Source organism: Trachemys scripta, chromosome 9, assembly GCF_013100865.1.
Source record: "Trachemys scripta elegans isolate TJP31775 chromosome 9, CAS_Tse_1.0, whole genome shotgun sequence".
NCBI classification, from domain to species: domain Eukaryota; kingdom Metazoa; phylum Chordata; order Testudines; family Emydidae; genus Trachemys; species Trachemys scripta.
The window spans coordinates 102,436,979-102,456,994 of record NC_048306.1 but is presented as its reverse complement, the minus strand read 5'-3'; the positions used below and the strand labels follow the sequence as shown (position 1 = coordinate 102,456,994).

The 20,016-nt window shown below is 47.3% G+C and overlaps 1 long non-coding RNA gene across 1 annotated transcript; it reads right to left on the bottom strand.

The window, feature by feature from the left end:
• Window positions 1–1,296: 1,296 nt before the first annotated feature.
• On the bottom strand, window positions 1,297–9,041 carry LOC117882858. Its single transcript, XR_004647125.1, has 3 exons — window positions 8,918–9,041; window positions 3,683–3,848; window positions 1,297–1,345 (listed from the first exon to the last, which is right to left on the bottom strand). It is a non-coding gene; the product is annotated as an uncharacterized LOC117882858 (long non-coding RNA).
• Between the last annotated feature and the right edge of the window lie 10,975 nt (window positions 9,042–20,016).

Below are 20,016 nucleotides of genomic sequence, written 5' to 3'. Positions count from 1 at the left end.
AGTTTTCCCACAAAAGCTTGAACATTATGGCACTACCATATCACGTATGTTTACAGCTTTATCTTGTATGGGCCTCTATGAGCAAGGCCCATCTCCACCTTCAGTAGCCCAAGAAATCAAAGAGGGGTCCAACTTACAAGCTTTCCATCTGGATCTGAACTTCACAGTAGTTCAAAGCACTTTGGATCCAGTGATCTGGTTCTGGCCCAGCTCTACAAAAGCATCAGCCAACATTTTCAAAAGTACCTAAGGATTTGGGCCATCACAATTCTCAGGTGCCCAACTCGAGATAGCCTCAAGGTCCTTATGTTCAGAAAGCACTGAGCCAGAAAATCTAATACTAGAATCACCTAATAGAAACATTAGGATTGCTGAAAATATTTGCAATTCACTGAGCATACCCCCTGCATTCGAAGTTTGAACCTTTAATTTCTTTTTTGTACATGTGGGCCAATTTTAGAAAAAACAAAAACAAAAACAAAACAAAACAAACTCTGAAAAATGTCATCGCTGTGAAGGTCAGGAGGGACCTTATGATCATCTCAGGACCTCCTGCGTCACATGGGCCAGAGAACCCCCCAGTAATTTCTGTATCAAGCCTATAACTTCAGTTTGAGCTAGAGCATAAATTTTGGGCATTCATAGTATTTTGTTCTAAAATAGGGACTTTTTTGGTGGGAGGGAATGGGTGGATTTGATAAAACCATGCTCCTGTTTAAAGAGAAGACTGAAATTTTCTAAATTTCAAATTTCAGCATTTTGTTCTCAAGATCAAGTTTTGCATTGAACCACGTAACATTTAGAGATACCACGTGCACCAGTGCAATCAATCTGTTTGCATTTCAGGGACACAAAATTCCATGCAGCTAAATGGAGAATACTTTTAGTGAAAAAAATACTTGAGGTTTTCAGGCCCACACTTCAGAGCAACATCTTTCCAATGTACATCAGCTGTGATTGTTTTCTCAGACGAAACAGACAAGACCAAACATTCCAGTAAATGAAGGGAAAGTTATGTGATTTTTTTGGCCACTGTCATTATTTTCATTTCCCTCCCAAACTCCTTCACCCCCCCCGCCCAAAAAAAATGATTGAAAAAATACCGCAACAGATGTCTGGCCTGTTTGATCTTGAGCCTGAATAGAAACGAAAAGGGATTCAAGTCTCTGATTATGGAAAAGAAGTAGAAGAAAGAAAAAAAATTCTAACAAGGAAGTCATGAAGGAGAAGGTTTGGCTTTGATCTCTCCATTGAACTTACTTACTTAGGGTTTTCTCTTCTCCTTGCAAAGCTCTGCTGTTGTGTTGCTGTTCTGAAGGATCACAGGGGCAATGTTTTACATGATCTGCTCAAAAGAAAGCAAGTCACTTTAGGCAAGATTTCCAGCCATCGGTTTAAAAAAAAACAAAGAAAATATGGATTCGATTTGTCTGTGGTGAACCCAGTTCTCAAGTCATTGACGCTATTTCGATTCCTAAATGAAAGGTCTATTTCAGCTCTTAAGGAGCCTTATTAACAGGCTAGGAACCTTGGCTGGCTTGTTCATTTTAATTCCTAATTTACACATCCTCATGTTTGCCCTTCTGAAGGAAGTCTAGAGCTTAGGAAGCCGCAGTTAGAAATCAGAGAGATAACATTAAAGAGCATTAGGTGGCATTCAAATCCGGCCTACTCAAAAGGCTTAGTCATTTTTAACAGTAAAAATAACCCTGGGAATTCTAAAAGTTCATTTACTAGAAATTCCCAGCTCACATGGTCTCCGGGTATGTTAGAGAGACAGATTTAGGTTATTTGCATTATCTCAGACTCCTCTTGCCTCTTTGTCTAGATGGACTTATCATTTAGATCACACAACTTCACACAGCTCTCAGGATTACTGCTTGACTCCAAAGAGAATATCCAGGAGCGGCGCCAGGGTTTTTGGCGCCCTTGGCGGGGGTCCTTCCATGCTCCCAGTCGTTGTCGACAATTCTGCGGCGGGGGGGTCCTTCTGCACTCCTGGTCTTCAGGGCACTTCGGCGGTGGGTCCCGGAGCGAGTGAAGAGCCCGCCACAGAATTGCCGCCGAAGACCCGGAGCATGGAAGGACCCCCTCTGCTGAATTGCCGCTGAGGGCGGCAAAATGCCACCCCCCCGAAATCCTGGTGCCCTAGGCGACTGCCTAGGGCACCTAAATGGAAACGCCAGCCCTGAGAATAACTCGAGATGGACCGAAACGAGAACCTTTTACTCAAATCCCTCTGAACTCTGGTGGTTCAGATAAAATGGAACCCAGATGCAAATCACTCTTTGCTGGGGGTTGCAAAGTAACCCACACCCGCCCCATTCTGCCTATGATAGAGATGGGCCACAACCCAAACCATCCATCCCCCAAGCTTTCTGAATCAACAGAACCTCAACACAAAGTCCCCTCTAGTTTTGATTTTTCAAAACCAAACCCTGTGTTTCTCAGTCCATGGCTGAAATGCAGGTGTAATTAGAGAAACACTTGGTGAAAATGGCATGTTCTTACTGGCTCCTAGTTTCAAAAGAGCTCAGCACACTGGGCCTATCAATAAGCATCACAATGGAAGCCACTGAAAATCTGAAAATTTAGCCTTTGTTTAGGGACCTGAATGGGAGTCGAGCACGTCTGAAAACCTCGCTCCAGGATGACGCTATCATTTCTTAGTCAGTTTTCAGACTATACATACCTTTTAGTTTTTTTAGGGTTTTTTGAGAAAATTAACTGAGGACTCGTGCCCATAGTAAACCCAGCACATCTGCCTGAGCATTCAGTAAGGAGCTGCAAGGGGGTCCTGAATAATTCCAACAAGTCATGCATTTACCTAACATAGTCTGCTCTGCTGTTTGCAAAATATGTGTTAGGATGGGACAGGGGCTGAAATTGTGCCTACTTTCTCCTTGCACACCTGTGCAGGGACCAGCGATATCTGGCCCTCTCTGTCTGATATGGCATAGATATGTTTCATCAGGACTGAAGTGCAGCCACCTCTGGAGTGGAACTTGGCAGGCACTGCACAGCGCACAGCGGTTAGCAGTGGAAGTGAATTCCTTATCTATTGGACTCTGCGGAGGGAATTTAGTAAGATTCGGAGAAGGATTGGACAGTTATGTGGAAGCAAGTAAGGGTTACAAGAGTTAATGTTAGATAACAAGTGTCTTGGATGGGAGATGAAACCTCCTGCTTCAGGGCTGACCCCAATCTCTAATGATTAGGAGCTAGGATGAGACTTTTGTACGTAGCAGATTATACACCTGTCTGTTGCTGGGCTCTTGCTCCTCCCTCTGAAGCACCTGGTGCTGGCCACTGTCAGAGACAGGATCCTGGAGAGATGGGCCATGGGTCTGAGCCAGCCCATGGCTCCTACGTTCCTACGCCGGCAGGTAGAATGTAAATATCCCAGCTGATATTTGGCCAAGGCCGCAAGGATCAGGCTCTGCAAGTGTAAGATTTATGAAAGATTTATGCCCAGCCCCTGTGGATTTTTATAGCCAGAGGACCTGGGCTCTGCCTGTTTGCCTGCAGGATGCACTTCTGAAGGCACTCAGTAGGCGTCCTTTCCTCCCTTGCTCACGCTTGACGCGCCCACATGCCCCAGGGGTGATGATGCACAGACCACATCCAAACATACACAGCGCAGTAGAAAACGTTTCTGAAAAATGCAGCTGTTTAAACTGACCTCCCCTGAGGAACAATCCCTGCTTGTGCTCCTGAATCGCCCCTGCTTGCGCACTGCGAAGATGTGAGGGCATAGCTCCCAGTGCAGAAAGCTCTGATCCTCCCGGCTCAGGAAGTCTCCTTAGCCCTGCAAGGCCGAGCTGGCAACAGATCGGCAATGGGATCATCTGCAGGGAAGTAACACCCATTTCTAAATTCCTCTTTCTTCCAGAGTGCGGAAAACAAGCACAAATGAGGTCAGAGCCACGCCGGGGGACCCACTGCTGGGCATCAAGTGGGGCTCATGACCTGGGGGAGCCCAGCGGTGTAAGTTCCTCCACAGGCACATGTATCTGGCAAAAGACAAACTCCTCTGTAGGGGACGGCACAGCACAGCTTCTCTCCTACAGTGGTCAGTCTCTTCTCTGACTGCAGCCAGGAACGCCCTGGCTCCGGTAAAGGAGAAGGGGTGTTATTTCACATTTATGAGAGAAGAGCAAAGGCGGTGATGTTTGGAACTGCATTCGTTTTTGGCTGGGGTTCAGGCTGTGGGTTAGAGGCTGAATGAGCAGGGTTTGGAGAGGCTGCCATCTTGTGAGCTGCTCTGGTGAGATTACTGCCACCTATCGCCTTACTGGAACAATGGGCCTTCTCTGACCGGGACCCAAAAGCATAGGGGTAGGTAGGCATGCAGGAACACGAAGCTGAGCCCACCGGAATGTCCTGGTGGGTGGGTTTGGCTGCGAGGGCCCGGCACAGGTACATCTCTATTTGCAGAGTGTCATCAGCGTGCTTGTACCACAGCAGGGCTGCACAAGATGGAGAAAACCAGGTTTCCAATCCTAAGCCTCCTTTCCAGTAAATGAGCCGCACTTTGAGCCATGGCCACACAGCTCTCCATTCAGGGAGCGATTAACGTCCCTGGGGAGCGGCTGATTAGTCCTGAGGGTGAGGATTTCACCCACCGCATGCGCTGGCCTACAGCAGCCTTGTCAACAGCGACTCTCTGAAAGGGCCAGGCAATTTCTACAACAAAGGTCACACCTTGTAGGTCAGAAACCATTCAGCCATCACTTGCGAGGTTCACCTGTTGCTTTGTGTGGATGCTCTTATTCTGGAACAAGAGTACTTGATCTTAATCTACGGTTAGATTACATTAATTTGGAACAAGGCATTCTTATTCTGGAATAAGAGCGTCCACACCTGGAGTTAAACAGAAATAGCTATTCTGCTTTCCATGTACACCCTGCCTTATTGGGGGGGAGGGATAGCTCAGTGGTTTGAGCATTGGCCTGCTAAACCCAGGATTGTGAGTTCTCTCCTTGAGAGGGCCACTGAGGGATCTGGGACAAAATCAGTACTTGGTCCTGCTAGTGAAGGCAGGGGGCTGGACTCAATGACCTTTCAAGGTCCCTTCCAGTTCTAGGAGATAGGTATATCTCCATTTATTTAATTTCACGTGTAGACAAGCCTTCACTGTACATCCATGTGACCAAGCAGCAAGTGTGAAAAATCAGGACAGGGTGTGAGCGGTAATAGGTGCCTATATAAGACAAAGCCCCAAATATTGGGACCACCCCTATAAAATGGAGACATCTGGTCACCCTAGCAGGAACAGCACTGAAATGAGAGGAGAGAGTGCTGTTTGCATTCACTGCCATGGAAGAACATCCACTAAACAGAGCGGGGTGAAAAATTTCTGACAGAATTTTTCCTTGAACTTGATGAAAAATGGCCTTTTTTAGAAATGAAAAGGTGTACAGAAAATTACCTTTACATTTGAAATGTTGTATAGTATAACAACAAAAGAATTTTTTTTTCCATTTTTCCAAGGGTAAATGTTTTCAGTTTTTGAAAACCAAAACATTTTTGTTTTTTCCTTCAAAACAAAACAAAGACAGAAAATTTCGGGGATTAAAAACAGCACACTTTTTCCTTTGCATAAAAAAACATTTTCCAACCGACTCTAGTGCTAAATAACTCAGTGCTACTCCACGGAGCCCATTAGACCTCCAGGGACCCATGTTGTTTCTAAGACCTTCCGCAGACCTGAAGAAGAACTCGGTGTAGCTGAAAAGCTTGTAGCTTCCACCAACGTAAGTTGGTCTATAAACTATATTGCCTCCCCCGCCTTGTCTCTCTCATTTCCAGTGAAGTCAGTCAGTCAGTCTGTCTTTCTAGGCCCTCAGCTCTATGGTATCCTAGCACCTGTGGGACGTTTCCCATGGACTTTAATGGGCAGTTCAGGCCCCAGCTGTTCCCAGCTCCTGTGTTTGCTCTGAGCTGCAGTGACCTCTGTTTCTAGCTCATATTAAAGGGTAAGAAGTGGGTCAGCAGCTTTAAAGGGGCCAGTCCGTGGGCCTGCAGGGGCCTGCACCATCAAACACAAAGGGGGTGATTATTTCTGCCCCCAGAGCACTGTAACATTTTCACCATCAGAGGATTTATTCCTGGTTTACTCTGAGGTAAGTGTGGCCAGAATCCAACCCCTAGGCCTGCTCCCTTGGGCTTGCAGGGGCTGGCAGCAACACATGAGCTTAGAGAAAAACCTGTGACCCTCGCCTCTTGGGTCTGAAAGCTGGGCTGAAAATCTCATGAGAACAATCTCCTTAAGGGGGTTTCCAGTCATTCCTGCCTCCAGCCGGACCAGGGATATCATGGCAACAGTCTGTTATGGCCACCTAACCCTGCCTAGCAGCTTCCGGAGAGCAGCCAAGGGCTGAATGGGCCAATGCGACCTGCGCGCCTCCCTTGCTCCCTCGAGGCGGATGCTCTGGAGGGTCAGAGCACGTGGGCAGGGCCGTGCCAGTGCCATGGACAGGGGACCTCAGTCTGCCAGGCAGGCAGGTTGGCTCTTTCACAAGCGCTGACGGCACTCTGGAGAGTGAAAAACACATCCCGATTTTTCCTCCTCCCTCATCTACCAGTGGGCACTCAGCAGTTCAGGGCAATGTCTGACTGCGCTGCAGACCAGGCCTCGGAGCCTTGTCGGTACAAGCTCCCCGACTGGCAGGCCATCGTCTCAGTGACTCACCACCTTGTCATTTCCTGTGTGTTGGTTTTCCAGTATGGCTGCTCGAAGCCGCAACACATGGAAAGCCTGGCCGAGCGCACGCAGTGTCATTTCTCCTGGGGCCAGCCCCTCTTTAATGTGGGTAATCTGTGTGCTGTGTACATGCAGCCCTGAAACAATGCCTCGTAATCGCCTGAAAGAACAACTGGCTGTGAAGCTGGGCAGCGGCACATGTGAGACTTTCATAGCATCAGTTGCTTTAAAAATCAAAGCACATGTTTCTGCTGCTCTCAGTGGCACAATGTGTTTCTCATTCTGGCTAGTCCTTTCCGAGGAATAACAATAAAATGCTTCACTTCTATTGTCCCTTCTAGCTAAGGTTCTCAAAGCATTTTGCAAACGTGGATGACTGCAGTCTCACAGCACCCCTGTGAAACCCCTGTGCAGTTCCTTATCCCCATTTTACAGGTAGGGAAACTACAACCCAGAGAAATCAAGTGATTTGACCAAAGCCACACAGACACTTTGTGGCAGAGCCAGGGACAGACTGCAGCTCTCTTGCCTCTCAGCCCTGTGCCTGAACCACAAGCTCCTCTCAGGTTCTAAGTCAGAGCATCGTTGCTGTGTGAAATGTCTGTTACAAAACCCCCAAGCTCCCTGGGTTACAGGGATACCTGTAGTTACAGACTTGAAACCTCAGCCTTTTGAGCAAACTCAGGCTGAGCTCGGAGCGAAGGAAGAAAGAAATCTTTTTCTTTACAACTCCATGGAGAAAAACTGAAATTTAAAGAGCCTCGTCACATAAAACCCAACCCAGCCTACCCGGGGATCCCCCACAAAAGGGCATTGTGCTACTGCATAAATAGAGGCCCTGATCTTCTAAGGACTCCATGTGCTGGACTGCATTTAACTCAGGATTGCCTAGACAACTGGGCTCAGGTAGTGAAACTGACCCACAGTTTCACTCCTGAAAGCTAGTTAGGCACAAAGGAGGGGGTTTGTTGGGGTTGTTGTTATACAGATATATAAAGAATGGTGAAAAGTAAATCAAATACCCTAGACTCTTTCATTTTGAATAATCAGAGCTGTGGACACTTAAAAAAAAGTTTGTTTGTTTTTACCACAGGGCTGTTATCTTGTCAATGTGCCCGTTAGGGAGAGAGGTTATTTGTAAACAGCAAATTGATCCAAGACACTGGTGTAATGCTGTGTGCCTGTTTTCTTGTTCTTAGTTTAGACCTAGACGCTGATGTAGCTTGGTCACTCTAAACTGCAATTTTCCAAGGCACAAGGACAGGGAAGCATCCAACTCCTACTGAACTTGGGCAGGGCTGTGATGGGGCCTGCAAATGTATCTAATTGTAAGCTCAACTGGTAAAAAGTTGGAGAGGTTCATGAACTGTCCCAGGGAGACGTTATATAAAACTGTTTAAGAAACGCTGCACGAAGGAGACACAAAGACAGAATTAAGTTAAACAGAAAGGGTGTAGTCATACCACTCCAGGACTGTGTTAAGATTATGGCTGGTAAACAAGAGGTGCAGAGGACTAGAAATCAAGGAACCAAAATGAGTGTGTCCGAAATTAGGCCTAATTGGTGGACAAAATAATGAGGGGATGGATTATTCCACCCCTTGCCTGTTTGGGGCCTTTAAAGAGAGACTTTGGTGGAGAACACAAGAACTTTTACCCCTCATTGCGACTGCAGTGGGAGGATTATTGCCATGACACCAGACCATGGTAGGGAAATGCTTGACCGTCATCACTGCATCAGTAAGGACCCCAACCTGATCAGTGTGAGCCCTGCTCTGCTTTTCCCCTCCCTCCTGTGCTCATTTCTGCCCCCGACTTTCCACCTGTCCGACCAACCTCTCTCAGCTTTTCACCTTATCCTGAAATCCATGACACCCACATGGTGAGATGCGACATCCCATCCAGCTCGGCCCAACCTGAGAAAGACCCGTGTATTGAGAGGGGCATCACCAGCCCAACCAGATGATGTCCCTGACCCAGGAGGCGAGCCGGGATTCAGAGCAACAGCTGTGGTGGCCAATCTGCCAGCCCAACATATCTGTCCCTGACTCATCAGCCTCCCGTATCCTGAAGAAGAAGTGGGCTGTAGTCCACGAAAGCTTATGCTCTAATAAATTTGTTAGTCTCTAAGGTGCCACAAGTACTCCTGTTCTTCTTTTTCCGTATCCTGAGAACATCAAAAGCCGTATTTCCCCCATCATTGCTATCTTACCTCTTCTCTCCCATCTGTATCCGTCTGGTTTGTCTAAGGCAGGAAAGTGTCAGTCTCAATTCAGATTGAACAATAGCACTAACTCTGTCTCCCCCACCAACCAGGACTGTTTGACTGGAGAATCACTAACCAATATTCACTGCCTCCAGAAAGGACCTGGCTAGGTTTTCATTGTTTGCTCTGCATACCATCACTTTCACTTTCAATGCTTTTTACCTCTTTCTGGCTCTTTTCCTTGTGTGTGTTTCAACCAATAACTTCCGAACCATTGGTCTGAGGTTTATAGTGAGTTGGCCATGGGACTAAGCAGGCTGAGGTCTCGGTGTATCAAGCCCCAGACCTTGTTTAGCACTCTTTAATGTTGGGCAGGGACCAGGTTAGGTTAACATCTTTGGCCCATTTGTTCCATCTAAATTAACATTAGCGGTGCTTAACTCCCATTTGTGCCTTTGACAACTTCCCCCATAATCTCTAAGAGCATCAACTATATTGCCCTTGGCCTAGAGCCAGCTGCAGGTGGGCTTTTCAGCACCTGCCTGACATATTTAGAATCAGAATCTAAGCTTTCATTTAAAAAAAAAAAAAAAAAAGGAAGTTTCTAACCTTCATGGCTGCAGCATTACCCATCCAAATGTGGCCTGAGTGGGACAGATGCAAGGATGTCTGCCTGAGTCTGCAGACAGCCTGTGTCAATGGCTCAGAAGGGTGATCTCCCCCGCCTCATGTTACTCTGACTGGATTGTCAGCTCTAAAGCGCAACGACGACCCTTCAGCATCCACACTAACTGCTCAGCCACTGCCATTTTGGTGGAGAGAAGGAAGGCGGGGGTGGGAACAGAGCCCACTGGGGTGGGAATTGGGAGCTGTGGGAGGGGAGTGATTACAGAGAACAGAGTGGAGGGGCCCTCAAGGAGAGAGGGAAGAGGGAGGGACACAGAAAAAGGAGGCAGGGGAAGGCGGAGAAACACAGGGCAGGAACAGCAGTGCCTAACGGGGCGCGGAGGGTCTCACTGAACGAAGCAGTGAGCACTGAACCAACAATCAGTAAACACCACTGATGAAATAAAGGCCTTATCCCCCTTTGAGCTTTGTGCAGATCTCCCACGGGCATCAGTGGGTGTCCCCTGTTTAAGGCGAGGAGCCCAGAACCCAGAATTTATACCCATGCTCACGGGCCTGAATTAAAGATGGAATTCAGCCCTCCCCTCTGAACGTGCTTGGTGCCCTGCTGCAAGCGAACTTAGTGGTGAAGAAACTGAGGGGAGAAAGGTGTAATCCAGCCCTGGGCAGAGGGCCTGCACAGGGCAAATGCATCACTTATGTCCCACTTCAGCTCTGGTAGAGGAGGTAGCTAACGCTTTTGTCCTCTGCACTGGGAATGAATTTGACCCACAGGATTGGTGATTCCATTGCAATTTTTGATTTGACAATCCAACTGAAAAGAAAAAAGTACAAAAAACACTCCTCTTAAATGTATCTAGGAACTCGTGCACTGCCAGGTCAGAACACACAAGCTTCCTGGCTAGCCCCAGAGTCTGCCTTTGACAGCGGCACATGCTACATGCTTACAAACACAATCAGAGCTTCCTGGGAGTTAGGGAGTGAGCAGAGATTTCTTCCTTACCCCATTGGGCTACCTTTCAGTGAAGAGAGAGAGAGAGAGAGAGAGAGTGTGTGTGTGTGTGTGTGTGTGTGTGTTAAAAGACAAGCAGTGAACCCCAAGACCCACTGAAGTCCTTGGGGTTATGCAGAGATGACAGGGTCTGAGTGGGTTGGGTGGCAGGACAGGGGCTGCTGCCAGGAAGAATCAGCAATTTCCAGTTCAAAGTTCTTACAGCAGATTTTATACAGGAAAAGTCTCCCAGAGTTTGTTATTAAACGTGTTCCTTTCTCTGCAGTGACTGATTACTCAGGTTCTCTCTCCCACCCAAACAGATTTATTCCCTTGGATTTACTGTCCCATACCTGAGACTTCGAGACACATTTAAATGAAACACTTGTTCTGAGCATGTACAAGGAAAAAACCTGTTTTTCTAGCTGCGGAAACCACAGCGAAGTTCGAACAGCTGTCCCATGGGCCTGGCTGTGCTTCTCCCAACGCAGAGCAGTGTGATTTAGGAAAAGGCTTTGCAAGAAAAATAAGACTTGCTGAGCTGGGTGGACTGAGTCCAGGTTCTAACTGAAATGCGAAGAAGGATTTTTCTCTCTTTTCTTTCCTCTACACTTTCCCTAATCTACCGTGTTTACTAAGGTACCATTGCCTAGTTTCCCTCATGCAGATATTTTTCTTCTTCCTTTCTGATTTTTTTCCTTCTTTATTTTTAGACCATTCCCTTTATTTTACTGCTGTCAGGTGCAGGGAAAACTCAATGTCCCTCACTCCTATACACACCGCTCAGATAGTTGAACAAGGTTATGCATCTATTCTAACGTAAACTCTATGGAAAAGTTCAGCAGAATGTAACGGGATGGAATCTGCTGGAATTACTCCAAAAGCATACAAAAATGAATAAAAAATTAGGTTCTTTCTATAGAATTTTCCAAACAACTGCCAGAATTTAGCACAGAATGATCTCCCTGCGATAGAATTCTACAGTTTTTTTTCCTACAGAAAGGTCAGCATCCTCTGCAGACTTTTCCACAGTGATTAAACTGCCCCCCCGTTACAACGGTCTCTGCTAGAGCTATGCAAATATTTTGGAACCTAAAATCATGGAGAACCTGCCTGGTTTCAGATTTTGTTAGAAATTCAAAACTCAGCCTTAGGTACTTCCTAAAAGTTCACCTACCTTTCAAATGAACCCTAGGCCTCAAACCTAAACTCCGCCAATATCGCAGATCCTCCAGTTTCACATGGCTCGATCCTGAAATCGTAAAATACCCAGGGTCACTCAACAGTGGGCTCAGGACTGTGATCTGCAGCCAAGCTCTCTCTTACATCAGTGGAGCTTTGGTCAATGATTTTAGTGGAAAGAAGATTGGTCTTTCAGGGTGAAATTCCCCCTTGCGCAGGGCGAGACACTACTTCAGCTCCACTCAAGCTCTATACAAGGACATAATCGACGCACACACCATGCAGTGGCTCTCTGCACAGGGGGGAAGATCACTGAGAGAACCCCGCCTGCATTTAATGCAAAACAAGGCCCTGCTTCATTCCAGCAAGAGAAAAGCCCAGAGACCCAGGGGAACCCACCACTGGCGAAGAACAGAGAACTCCTCTGGGGCTGAGCCTCCCCAGAGGACAAGAAATGGGGATGTAGGTAAAATGCCGTCCACCTGGGAAAAGTTTGACTCAACTGGTAGAGCTGCTGCATGTGTGATGATAAGTGTCCCGTTTCAGAGCTGGCTGCTGCGGATGGGCAGGTGAATACACGGCATAGCTTTCCCTTCAGCTAGAAAAACACGAGCGCTTAAAACATTGACTCAGCCTGGAGGGGGGGGGGGAAGGGGGAGCATGTGTTAATATTACAGAGAAAAGGCTTATAAACTCAAACTACCTTAACCCCCAAAATGATGAAAACCTCAATCTCCAAGGTTTTAGTTCCTCCATAGTGTCTCACCAAACGTCAGGTGTCTGAGTCAAGCTGGTTTGGTTGGATGAGCATGATAAGCCAGGACATCCCTCTCATTTTGAGACGTTTAAGCAGCAGACTCGGGTTGTGGGCCACCTTCATCGCTATCCTATAAGATGCCAAACTCTCTCATAAACCAACCATCCTGCCACCTGTGCAAAACATCTACATGTCAAAGTGGCTTTATCTGTTTAAACAAGGCCACTGGAGAACAGTTTATTAACTACATTATGGGCCATTTTCACTTTTCTTTTCTCATGGTTGCATGGATTGCATGAAAAGATAGATGCAAAGTGGGCCATTTTGTGCTCTCTCTCATATCTGTGCTTTCCATTTACCAGTAGGACTGTTTGTCCCTTTTAATGGCCTTCCTTTTCTTTCCCCCATGCAATGGCAGCTCAACAAGATCGCTGTGCTCCAAATAATTCCATTCTCCGTATTTGCTGGCCCTTCAAATAGGGCAAAGAAACTTTCTTCTCAAAACTATTTGTGATGTTGGGATTTCTGAGCAGCTGCCCCACTGTGACTTCCCAGCTGTATGTCTACCCCCGTTAGAGACCCCGACTGACCGCAGTCATCACAAGATAATGCTCATGAACATCACCACTGAAGTGACCAGATCTAACAAGTGTCTTGGCCTCTTCCAAGATGATCTTCGCACCACAGCTGGTCTTGCCAGGGGTTAACAACTTCCCCAAATGACATTGCTCACGGTTCCTGTGGGAGACTTGTTGCAAACAACCCACTGGCTGTGAGGTCGTGTCTCTAACAGCTGGATCAGGAGTTTGGCCTCGATGTCCAAGTGAGAAAACTAGGGATGTCGCATGAGTAGAGCCAGGCAAGGAGCGAGAAAAATGATTCACTCGGGGGAAGTTCACTCCTTCCATGCTCCAGCCCATTTTCTGTCTAGAATGGTGCTGTGGCTGTTTTCACGCCCTTGTTGTTCACATTTACAAGCGTTCAAGCCAGCTCAGGGGAGTGCCTGCCAAGGTTGGTGGAAAATGAATTTGGGCCCCTAGAGGATTAAACGTTTATTTTGGGTGGATGAAGAAGTAGTTCGTAGAGTTTGCTAGTGAGAAGTAACAATAATAATGATACCTGGCTTTTCTACAGTGCATTTCATCAGTGGATCGCAAAGTGCTTTACAAAGCAGGTCCATGTCTCCATTCCCATTTTACAGATGGGGAAACTGAGGTACAGAGGGGACGTGACTTGCCCAAGGTCCCCCAGCAGGCCAGTACCAGAGCCAGGAATAAACCCAGATCTACTGAGTCCCAGTCGTCTACTCTATCCTCTAGACCAGGGGCTGGCAAACTTTTTGGCTTGAGGGCCACATCGGGTTTTGTAAATTGTATAGAGGGCCGGTTAGGGGAGGGGGTCATGGCCTGGCCCCCACCTCCTATCTTCCCCCCGGGGACTCCTGCCCCATCCAAGCCCCCATTCCCTGACGGCCGCTCTGGGACCCCTGCCCCATCCACAGACCCCCACTTCCTGTCCCCTGACTGCCCCCAGACCCCCACTGCCCCATCCAACCCGTCTTCTCATTCCTGACAGCCCCCCCGGGACCCTTGAAAGGTCAAGTGACACTCCCCCCCCACCCTCCCCCCGCCCCAGGAGCTGGCCCAGGCGGAGAGAGGAAGGAGCAGGGCCAGAGTCTCTTCCAGCCACGCTGCCTGTGTCCAGGCGGAGTGGGAGAGCTCCTGGCTGTGGCATGCCCCCCGCCCGGGCTCAGCTTCTGGGGACAGGAGCGGACTCTGAGCATGTTGGCAGGGAGGGGGCTCCGCTATCCCAGATGCCAAGCCCAGGCAGGAGGCAGACAGTCTCCCAGGCAGCTGCTGCGAGCACCGGGCACTGTCCAGGAGTGGCTCTGTCCCGCTCCCTGCCCGGCTCGGGCTGCCAGGAAGAGCAGCCGAATGTGCCGGGGAGGGAGGGGTACCAGCGTAGCAGGAAGACAGAGCTCCCCTCCCCCACAGGTAACGTGGAGTGGGGAGGGGGCAGGGAAAACACGGGGGCCCCAGGCTGGGGTGGGAAGGAGGTCACATGTCCACCTCTTCAGCTGTTTTGTCTGGGATGGATTTACTCCTTCAAGAAAATCTAATGAAGGGCAGGGAGGGTTCTTTAGAGTCAGTCTAATAGGTCCACAAAATCTTCTCTTTCACTAGAGAGTTTCTGAACAATAGTTTAGAGTGAACTTGCCTCTTCAAAAGATGACTCCACACTCCCTGCATGAGGACAGATTTTTGTACTGCAGTAATGTTCATTAAATAGCTAGAATATGGGCATAGCCACAAGGGAGAAAAATGAATAGTACAAAGGTACTTAATAGAATTCCAAACCCTTCTTTTTACAACAAGCCCCTTGGCTATCCTCACAGCAGTTATCAGCTGTTTCCCACTGCACATTGCTCATTCATTTCCCCTAAATACTAGAATAAGATTGCACCAGAAATGTGCAGATTTTGTCCTTGCAGTAAAGATATTGCATGAGCTTCTCCATTAAGTTACGGGGGTAAACCTGACCGTGATCCAAGTGCAGATTTATTCTCTCAATCTGATCTGATCTCTCTGTGTATCTAGAAAGTGCCTACTAACCATGGTAGCTATGCTCCAACTTGCTAGAAATTCCCAAGGACTTTTTGATTCCGATTGCGTGATATGTGAGACCCATGTTACACGCTCCTGCTATGAATATACATTGATGCCTTGTGAAAAGATCTAGGGAAATAATATAAAATCATCAGCTACACAGACCCAAAGAAGAGCTCTTTGTAGTTCGAAAGCTCGTCTCTTTCACCAACAGAAGTTGGTCCAATAAAAGATATGACCTTCCCCACCTTGTGTCCCTGAAAGTATCTCTCTTCTCCCTTGACTAAAGAGATGAGCACTACTTTCTATTGCAAATAAACTCACTTTCCTGGCAGAATGTGATGAAAATAAAATATTTAGCATCTCGGGACATGAACAACAAACAATAAACTAGCCCAAGGACTAGGATTTCTCCTCTGAAATATGCTTTGGTCTTTGAGGTCTCTTAAAGGACTCTACTTCCCTTTCTGTCCTATGTCTGTTTTCTAGGACCTCTCTCCCCACCCCGTATCGTTCCCTTTCTCTCTCTCCTGGCTTCCAGGGATATTATTCTCCAACCACACTGAAGTCAATATCAGTCACTCCTATTAGATTAAACTCAGCCGTATGCAAAAAGGATCAGCACAAAGCACAACGAAAGCCACACAAGGTGTATGCAACACAAGTCCTGCTTTAGCCCTCTGGATAATAGCTCCCTGGCTTCTGTGGAACTCAAAGCTACTCCCAACATAGAACATAAAGCTCCTCTCCTGTTTGTCTAGGAGGGGTGTAAGTTATCCCTCCCTGGGCTTACTATGGTAAATCAAACCCAATACATGTTTACAAACTGCTGTTTGGAAGTGAACTATAAGCCATTCATAACATGCAAAACTTCCCCTGGTCATCTTAGCAGGCAACATAGAGGTGCTTACTTATAAGGCTTCACCATATGCAGATGATGCATGCAGACTTCTCAGCAAGCTCAGGGGTGAACCAGCACCGTGGATTTTATTCGTAATGGCCAACGGTGTGTTTAATAAACGTGGAAGGATTGCAGAGGAGGGGGAAGTGAGGCAAAGGGCTCTCCAGGAAATGAAATTTGCTCAGTAAATAAGTGCCCAGCCCTCCTGCAATCCAAAGGCCACCAAATCAGAGGTACCTCCATTACCAACAAGGTGGTCACGCTGGACAAAGGGAGAGGGAAGTCTGCTCCCGCACCACTGCTGGGGAAACAGGCACTGCTCGGCACACAGCTGTGGCAGGCTGTTCTCTGATCCCCTCAGGCAGTTCCCCCTGCCGTGACCTGAGACAGCATAACTCAGTTCCCTTAGCACCGCGAAGGATGGCTCCTGGAGCAAACGGGGTCTGTGCCCAGTCCCTGGCTGGGTGCACAAGATGGAGAAGGGGAAGAGGACTCTTGCCCGTTGTGCACCTCCCTGCAGGGTCCACCCACAGTTCTACCCATTGACGCTGCAGAGGGCAAGGACTGCTTGTGCTTGGTAGCCCTAGTGACCAGTGAGCAATGGGGCCATGGGGCTGGCTGGCTGCCGAGGGGGGATTTTTCATCTTGAATTTTGAAGAAAAAGTTTGAATGCTATGAAAAATGTCACGTTGTACAAAAGGCCGCTTTTCATGAGACATTTTTGATCTACATCTGGGCATCTTGATGCGGAAATACACAGACGGCCAGGTTAGAAAAGCATAGAGCGCAAGGTTAGGGAGAGAGGATGGGCATGGCTAATAGGCAGACACACATTTTGGAAGCTAGGAGGAGGTAGTAATGAGGAAAGGAAATGAGCCGGGTTTGTGTGAAAGTGTGCATGAGAGACAGAAGTCATCCCTGTGCAGACGGCCCACCAGGCCTATATATCACTTAAGACACACGTAAGCCTTCCGAATAGGGTTTAAGAAGCCCTCACCTGTGCCCTGGGCCTCCTGCACAAGGTTGAATTTCACCGGATATCGTGGTTCCACATTACAAAGAAAAACTCGGATCAGTTCCATTATCTGTCCCGCTATACCCCCAAACTTCATTCAGTGTGTGTATTTAATGGCTTCAAAGACACTTGGGCTCACTGGCTAAATCTTAACTAGTGAACAATATAATCATCACCACCTCCCTAAAGCCTGCATGAAAGTCAATATTGACAGAGCCCCAGTGGCTGCAGGCCGGCTGGCTGGGACTCTCCAGTGAATGGGAAGGTTATTGCCCAGGAACTGACAGAGGTGAATATGAGAAGAAATTAAACAATCAGAGCCCAGGGCATGTTACACATCAACTGGCAAAAGCAAAAAAAGTTTTCTTCCTATTTCCCAGGTCACTGAGCTACAGGCCACAGTTGCCAACTTCCACGCGGTAAATAAGCCCCCCGACTTTCACAATATGCCAAAAATCAAGCTAATCCTATTTCAAAAACAAGGCTAAAACAAGCCAATCCCTAAGAACCCCAACACTGTATGTGACTAGATCCCCCCGGCGTGCAGTCTGGGACGGTGGTGGGCCCGCTGTGCACCCCGACTCTCTCCCCCCCTTGCCCCTGCTTGCCGGGAGCCAATCAAAACAAAGAAGCAACCAGCTACAAGCCAAAAACTAGCCAACAAGCCACTCACAAGCCAATTAAGCCAAAAACAAGCCCAATTTCTGCGTTTTTTCCATGGGTTTCGCATGTCTGCTACGGGCAGCTTTGCACTTATCAGCAAAGAAACTGTGTGTATAAATTGCTTTTGATTCACTATATACATTGCTGTTCTTAGCAGTCAGGTGCGAATGGAAAGCTCTTTCCATTAATTATCCTCCTGTTAAGAAGAAATGGGTCCTGAGTCACAATACTGGGATTCAGACCTGGACCCAGAGCTCTGGGATATTCAGAGCGAGGTTATTAGTCTGGCCCATTATTTAAAAGGAGGACTTGCTTGGGAGTTTGGATTTGGTTCCGGATCAAGACCAGATCATTCCCAGTGGGGTTTTCATCTAGGATCACCACTCAGGAAGTGCAACAGAGGGTCCTGTGGCACCTTTAAGACTAACAGAAGTACTGGGAGCATAAGCTTTCGTGGGTAAGAACCTCACTTCTTCAGATGCAAAGGTGCCACAGGACCCTCTGTTGCTTTTTACAGATTCAGACTAACACGGCTACCCCTCTGATACTCAGGAAGTGGTTAGTAGCTCTTTAATTTCTCCTACTGTTTTACAATGGGTTTTGTTTGCTCACCTGCCCCAAAGACACAAAGTTTCCCATGTGTTTGTCTTGACAAAGTCCAGCCACAAAGTTTTAGATAAGTCAAATAGGTCTCTAAAAACAGCCAAACTTTTGGGTGCCTATCCAAACTGAACCCGGCCATCACACGCTCTGAGGTTCCCCCTTCCCCAAGAACCCGTGGTGGGATCGTGGTAGATTTAGCTGCCAGCATTTACTGTGCTTGGTATTGTGGGAAATGAGAGTCCACTGGAAACACCCCAAGTGGCTCCCAGCTAAAGGAACTGGGAGGCAGGAGGTCTGGGTTCCATTGCCCACTGAGCCAGACTCACTGCGTAGCCCAGGGCAAGTCACCCTGTTTATTCATTTGCCCATAACAATCGCAGGCATGTTCTATCCCTCGTGCGTTCACAATGGATTTGTGTGAATGCTGGAAGCAGAAGTGTCTGGATCCCTTCTTACAACCTCCAATTCCTCTCCTACTCGGAAGGAAAATCCCAGTCATCCACTCTGGAAGGAGAAGCAATACATGTGACTTAAGAGACCAATCAGACATCACCAAGAGCAAGCCACCAAAAGAGCAGCCTAAGTGAACAGCTTGCAAACAGTTTCTGCCCTGAAATAGTGGTTGAGCCATTTTGAATAGTAAATAAACTCGCTAAAATTAAAATCTGTTTGCACATAACCACTTAACACCCTTCAGTGATGGGTGCTAAGAAAACCCGCCAGAGAGATCACATACAGACCGAGGACATTCGCTGAATTCGTTGTTCCCTATGAATAGGTCTCTCATTTCTGTAGCTAAAAGCAAAAGACATGCCCAAATTGCCCATGAAGTGCAAAGGATGTTTATCAAAGTGAGGCCTGGAACAAATCCTAAAGCTCCCATCACTATTTGCCACCCCTGAACAGGAAAGCTTTGGGAGTGAATTTCATGGTAAACATCTACCCCCAGCAGTTAGTTCTGAATGAAGATGCAAAAAGTGAATTTGCTCAGTCAGGCCCCTTTCGCAGTCCAGCGTGGAAAAGAGGATTTGCAATGAGATCAGTTTGCAGGTTGGATTCAATGGTTAACCCGTCTGATTAATAAATGCCAGGAGGAGGAAATACCAGACAAGTTAAACAGAGAGGAAAGATGTCTTCCACAGCGCCACAGGATCAAAAGTTTACAAGAGATCTGTGACCTGCAGTTAAATCTCCTCCGCTCCAGCTCTTATTTACTCCTGCGTTAAACAGCTGATGGCAGCATCTTTGCAGTACAAAAGGCCGGGCTTTTCCATACCAGCCTGCTGTGGAAAAATGGAAATTAAAGACGGAACAGACTCCAGCGGATTGAAAAAAGTTTTGAGAGAAAAATTTCAATGAAAAATGGCCATTTAAGAAACACCACCACATTTTTGGTTTCATTTCTGGGTTTATTTTACAATGAAAACACTACAATAAAATTCAGTTTTTCATCAAAACATTTCAAAGCGTTGATGGAAATTTAATAAAAAAAGATTTCTTTCATAATTTTGTGCGGAAAATATTTACCCTTTTCAACCAGTTGTATAACAGAGTCATTGGGCACACTGCCCAGGCCCTAGCCAATGCAGGATCCCGCCCTACAGAATTGGTGCAGGTGTTTTGTCCATCCCAATTTAAATAATTTAAGCTATGAGACTTCCCCCCACTTCCACCGTTTAATCGAGCTCACTGTCGGCAAGTGTTACCCCTTTGTTCAGCGGCAATGGGATTTGCTAGATCGGATTTAAATCTTTAGCTCT